The following is a 6525-nucleotide window of genomic DNA, read 5'->3' as shown; positions in this document are numbered from 1 at the left end:
GCCTCCAGATCTTAAGAGCAAACACAATAGCTACAAGCTCCAAATCATGTGTCGGATAATTTCTCTCATGCGGTTTTAGCTGGCGTGATGCATAGGCAATGACATTTCGATCTTGCATCAACACACAACCTAACCCATTGTGAGAAGCATCACTGTAAACGGTGTATTCTTTACCCGGAGTAGGTAAAGTCAGGACTGGAGCTTCAGTCAAACATCTCTTCAATTCTTCAAAACTCTGCTAGCATTTGTCCGTCCACTGAAATTTTACATCTTTTCTAAGCAACTTGGTCAATGGAGATGCCAACATGGAGAATCCCTTCACAAATCTACGGTAGTATCCAGCTAAACCCAGAAAACTACAAATTTCTGTGACATTTCTGGGTGGCCTCCAATTAAGGACAGCTTCAATCTTACTTGGATCTACTTTGATGCCCTCTTCTGATACTACATGCCCCAAGAAAGATATTTCTTTCAGCCAAAATTCACACTTCGATAGTTTGGCATATAGCTGTTTCTCTCTCAAAGTCTGCAGTACCATCCGCAGATGTCTATCATACTCTTCTGCATTCCTCGAATAGACCAATATATCATCTATGAATACCACAACCAACTGGTCGAGGTATGGTCTGAAGATAGTGTTCATCAGATCCATAAAAGTAGCCGGAGCATTAGTTAACCCGAATGGCATAACTAAGAACTCATAATGGCCATAGCGGGTTCTGAAGGCAGTTTTAGGAATACTCTGCTCTTGTACTTTCAGCTGATAATAACCTGATCTCAGGTCAATTTTGGAGAACATACCGCACCTCAACTGATCAAACAAGTCATCAATGCGGGGTAATGGATATCTATTCTTTATTGTCACCTTATTCAACTGCCGATAATCAATACACAAATGGAGAGTGCCATCTTTCTTCTTTACAAACAACACTGGCGCTCCCCAAGGTGACACACTAGGGCGGATAAAGCCCTTGTCAAGTAATTCTTGCAACTGCACTTTCAACTCTTTTAATTCTGCAGGTGCTATTCTATATGGTGTTATGGAGATTGGATCCACACTAGGTATAGCATCAATGTCAAACTGCACCTCTCTTTCTGGAGGTAATCCTGGCAATTCATCAGGAAACACATCCGAAAAATCACATATAGTAGGGATGTCCCTTAGTGCTGGACTCCCCACTTGGGTGTCTATCACATGTGCCAAGTATGCTTCACACCCCTTTCTGATCATTCTTCTGGCTAGTGCAGCCGAAATGATGTTTGATGGTAGTAAATGCCTCTCCCCATGTATTACCACATCACCGTACAAAGGGAGACCAAAAGTGACTGTCTTCAGTCTACAGTCAATCATAACATGATGCCTGGCTAACCAATCCATGCCCAAGATAATATCATACTCTCTGAAGGGCATTTCAATCAAGTCTGACAGGAAAATATGTCCTTGGATCACCAAAGGACAGTCTCTATAAATTCTGTTGACCCGGACCTCTTGTCCTAACGGACTAGTTACTAGCACTTCAAAATCCATTTGCACACATGGAATAGCAAGTGAACTAACTATGCTAGTACTAACATATGAATGGGTTGAACCCGGATCAAACAACACAAATACTTCTTGATCAGAGATAGAGAATGTACCAGCTACCACATCAGAAGTCTCAACCTCTTCTCGCTGTCTCATTATGTAGATTCTGGTTGAAGCACTTCCTTGTCCTGATTGACCAACTGTGCCCTGACTGCCTGAAGTAGTGCCTCTACCTCTACCTCTTCCTCTGCCAACTGACTGTGAACCTCTGAGAGCAGGACTCTGAATAGATCCCTCGACAGTAGTAGGAGCTGGACTATATCTCGGAGCACTAGTACAGTCTTTAGCTATATGGCCCTTGCGACCACAGTTAAAGCAGGCTCCAGTGGCCCAGTAGCACTCCCCCCCATGAATCTTGCCACAAGTCTCATAGGGGCGGGGAGAATGTGAACCCCTGCTCGACTGCTGACCAGACCTAGGGGGTCTCTATCCGGAGAATCGGCCCTACCAAATCTTCCACCTCGACCCCTGCTGGGTCCACTAAACTTCTTTTTTTTCCCAGAAGTCCCACCAGAACTCGGCTCTACAGACTTTTCCCCCTTGTCTTTGTCTGATTTCTCAGATTTCTCTGATTTTTCTTTCACTGGGGTTGCTTCTGATTCTATTCTTTCCAACTCAAGTGCTTGAGACATGAGCTCTGAAAAGTTGCTGTGTTAGAATCCCACAACTTGCATCCTTATGCTGGGCTTCAAACCCGTCTCAAATCTCTTGCATCTTGCCTTACTGGTAGTAAGGAGACTCCCCGCATAGTGACTCAGGCGGGAGAACTCCCTCTCATACTCTGCCACCGATCGGTTCCCTTGTTTCAGACTCAAAAATTCTTGCAATTTCTGGTCAACATATGCATCCGATGTATTTGTCAATTCTCTGATGAAGTCATCCTGTGTCAACACCGTGGTTCAATTTAAGCTGTGGGGGATGGTCTTCCACCAATCATACGCATCCCCTTGCAGTAGCGACACAGAGTACTCAAACTTCAGTTCATCTTGGCAATGTAGCTTCTTAAATACTCTGTCCATTCTTTCAAGCCATTGCTCTGCCTCTAAAGGGTCCACTGTACCCTTAAATTCTGCAGCCCCATACTTCAGTAATTTATCATATTGTCTGGCTAGAGGCAGTGGTTGTGCCACAGGTGGTTGGGGTGGAGCTTGAGCAGGCATACCCCCAGCCATTTGTTGAAACATCGCAGCCATCTGCTGTGTAAACTGTGCAGGGAACTGCGGCATTTGTGGGGCTGGTGCTGCTGACCCACTAACATTCGGTAAAGCTGGGGCTTCCCCTTGTGCCTCAGCTTCAACAGACTGCTCAACTGAGCGATCCCCTTCTTCCATTTCAGGCTGAAGTTAGGGTATCTCCTGAACAAATAACACATGGAGATTTCCCTCCGTTAGTTCATATTCATGATGTAATGCACTGTATGTGACAAATATGGACATTGAGCAGTTGTACTTAACAAGGAAAGACACAAATTCACAATTTAAAACATACTTCAAACATTTGCTCTGATACTACTAAAACATGTCACACCTTACTCCTCCATAAGGCATAACATGATCTCGTAGAATACTTAATGAACTACCGAACTTCACCTACCGATAACTCATTAAGTACCCTACAAGGGATTTTAAAACAATTTTCTTACATTTTGGAAGTGGTGAGCATTTTGGTAGGAATTAAAAACCATTTATTCAAGTTTAAATACTAGTAAAAATTTTTGTCCATATTAATTTTCCGCAATTTCTATAAAAATTTTGACAGAGTTTCCTCTGTATCTTGAGAAAACCGTTCTTCAAATACCTGTAAAAAGCACTTCTAAAAATTTTTTTCAACCACTACTCCAATTTCATACTCAATCCCAATCAATTTCTCAACACATTTATCAACTTTCAAATTTCAAATCCACTATTCAATGATCATCAAAATATTAGCAATCCATTTCATTCAAATTGAATAAAATAGTTGTACTCATTTTTCATTAGGGACAAAATAATTTATATACATTCTTACAAAATTTACATCAAAAGAAATACAACTAAACTTTATTACCAACTTCATACAAATTTTTGTATAGCTGCTCAAGACCCATTTACATGTCCATACATTTATGTGCAATATATACATCAAAAAAAATATTTACAGTTAGGGTATAAATTATACCCGAAGACTTCAATCTGATGACTCCTTACACCTCAAGAATTTCGATCATTTGCTCCTCGAGTCTCTGTATCTGCGGCAATGATAGAAGCTATCGCTGAGTACTAGGACTCAGTGGTGCACAACATACTAAAATAATCTTTATGCAAAATATAAATCACACTTATTCAAAAATTTGATTAAACATGAGCATTAAACACAAAACATGAATTATGAGGTTTTAATGCAAACCAAGTTCATTTCGAAGTATCAAAACACGTTTCATAAATCCCACAGTTAGATCATGCCATTCGAAACAAATAGAATCTCAATAACCAGAGGCTAAAGAGAAATCACATCACAAGGCTAGCTAGCTCAAATATATGGATATCCATTCACATCCTCTTCTACTGGCACACCTCAACACTTCTCCAGAGAAGGAATCAAAATTTGAAACTAATTACCCCCACTAATCGTGTTAGTGAGGTGTTCAAATATATGGTCATGATACTGTGGTTTCAAAACTTATCTTAACAATTTGTTAAACATTGTCATTTCAAATATACACAATAACTTCCAACAATTTAAGTCAAAACATCATAACTAATGTCACAAATAAATTCTCAATAATTCAAAGCAAATGTAAAATACATATTTCATTCACTTTATCAACACATTTTAAAGCATAGTGATATTGTGCACAAACCTCAAATGAGTCGCCTTTTGGCCTTAACTCGACTCCTCGGGTTCTGTCCCGGTATTCTTTTCCGCTAAAACACACAATTTTATAGTGTTTCAGTACCATAATTTAACACAAATCCAAAAATAAATTTAACTTCACTTATACCTAGCTCTAACGTGCTAATTTCGACGTTCTTGAAATTTTTGTGTTTTGGGTTACTATTCATTACACTATTCAAGTCAAATTATTGACCTTTTAAGGCTTAATAGGTATGGGAACTCCAACTTCACCCACATACCACATTTTGGCCATTAAGCTTGTTGGTTTTGGTCATTTTCTCAAAGCTTAAGTCATTTTGGCAAAATTGCCAATTTTCGGTTTTGGTGCTCCGAAGTTGCACTATTCCATTGGTCAATCTACTGTTGGAATTTGGAAAAACTTCCTTCATAGAAAATGTTCCTTATTGTCTTAAGTGTATTCTCATTTTTGGATCACCCCAATCGGAGTTTTGTAGCTCAAGTTATAGCCAAAATACGCTATCGCTCACGCAATCGCTCATGCTGAGATTTTGGTTCTGGCAGATTTTTGGTCCAATTTTGTTCAGTAATTTAATCAAGTTAAGTTCATAATTTGGTCTAACTTTCTCCATGTGAAATGTTCTACTATGTCTTAGGTTTCCATCGGTTCAAGAATCACCTAAATCCGAGTTTCCTAGAGAAAGTTATAGCCCTTCAAACATTACTGCTCAAATGGAATTCTGCAGAATCGCAGGTACAGTAACTCAACTTTGCTCAATAATTTGACTAGGTTAATGGCATAATTTGGGATGGTGTTCTTAATGAAAGTTTTAGGTCTATATCTTATCTAATTTCTGGTAAAATTTTAGGTCAATTTGACCTTCCTAGCTCGTGTTATGACCAAATGAACAGTTACTATTCATTTGGTCAGTTTGGTGCAGTGGCAGCCTGCTCTCATTTCACTTTGGTCAATTGGTTCACTAAGTTTTAGTCAGTTTTTGGGCATGGTTCCTTAATGAAAATTGTGCTATTTTATGTCTATTTTCATCTCCAATTGGTGGCATATCAATTGGGCTTGTAAAATTCCCGTTTTGGTCCTTCAAAGTAGGTTTGGTCATGCTGCCAGCAGCATGACCATTTGGCCTACGAATTTGGTTTTTATTCCAACAATTCCCACACATCTCTTTTGGTCATTATTGACCATTTTTCATCTCATAATTGACCAAAGTCATCATTTAAGCCTTTCTCCAAAATTTGGTTCACAAACCCTAGCATTCAAACCCTAACTCATACATTTCATGCAATTAACTACATCTAATGGTTTTAATGCTAATCAATCAACTAAGTAAGGTTCCTAAACTCATTCAAAACTACAAAATCATACTCCCTCTAAGCTGGACGAAATTTCAGCAATGGTCCTTCCCCATATTTGTTTCATTTAATCAAGTTCTAAGCTCACTTAAATACCTAAACATGCATTTGAAGTAGAAAATTGAAAGTTAGCACACTAACCTTTCTTAAATCCTCCAAACCCTATCTTTAACTCCTCTTTCTTCTTGTAATCCTTGTGCTTAAGTTGAGATTTCAAGTTCTAACAAGGTTTTTAGGGGATTTATGAAGATTAAGTGGAGCAAATTAAGCTTAAGTGTAAGCTTAATGGAAGAAACTTTCATGGAGAAGAGAGGGAGAAGGTGGGGCGGCACAACAAGGAAGAAGGAAGCTAAAATATTTTTGTTTTTCTTTTATTTTCTTTAATCTTATCCCTTTTGAAGACCAAAAATCCCAAATTAATAAAATAAGTTAATTAATCTTTTATGACATCATTCATGATGTCATCACCTTTGACTTTTCTAACTTCTTTCTTTTTTTTTCTATTTATTTTTTTCTATTAGTTCTTTAATTTAATTTTCGATTCTGAAATTTTCTTTTCACCGTTTTTATTTGACAGTTAGGTCAGGAGTCAGCTCTCGGGGTCAATTGACCAAATTGCCCCTCACCGGTTCATCCCGGTTTGCAAATAATTCCATATTTCTTCTGACTCCCTGACCTAATTATTTGACTGGCTTAACAGTTCTTTTTCGTGATTTTCTCTTTTCCACTGTGTTCAT

This window comes from Hevea brasiliensis, chromosome 9 (genome assembly GCF_030052815.1).
Source record: "Hevea brasiliensis isolate MT/VB/25A 57/8 chromosome 9, ASM3005281v1, whole genome shotgun sequence".
NCBI classification, from domain to species: Eukaryota; Viridiplantae; Streptophyta; class Magnoliopsida; order Malpighiales; family Euphorbiaceae; genus Hevea; species Hevea brasiliensis.
Note: the sequence above shows the minus strand (reverse complement) of the source record.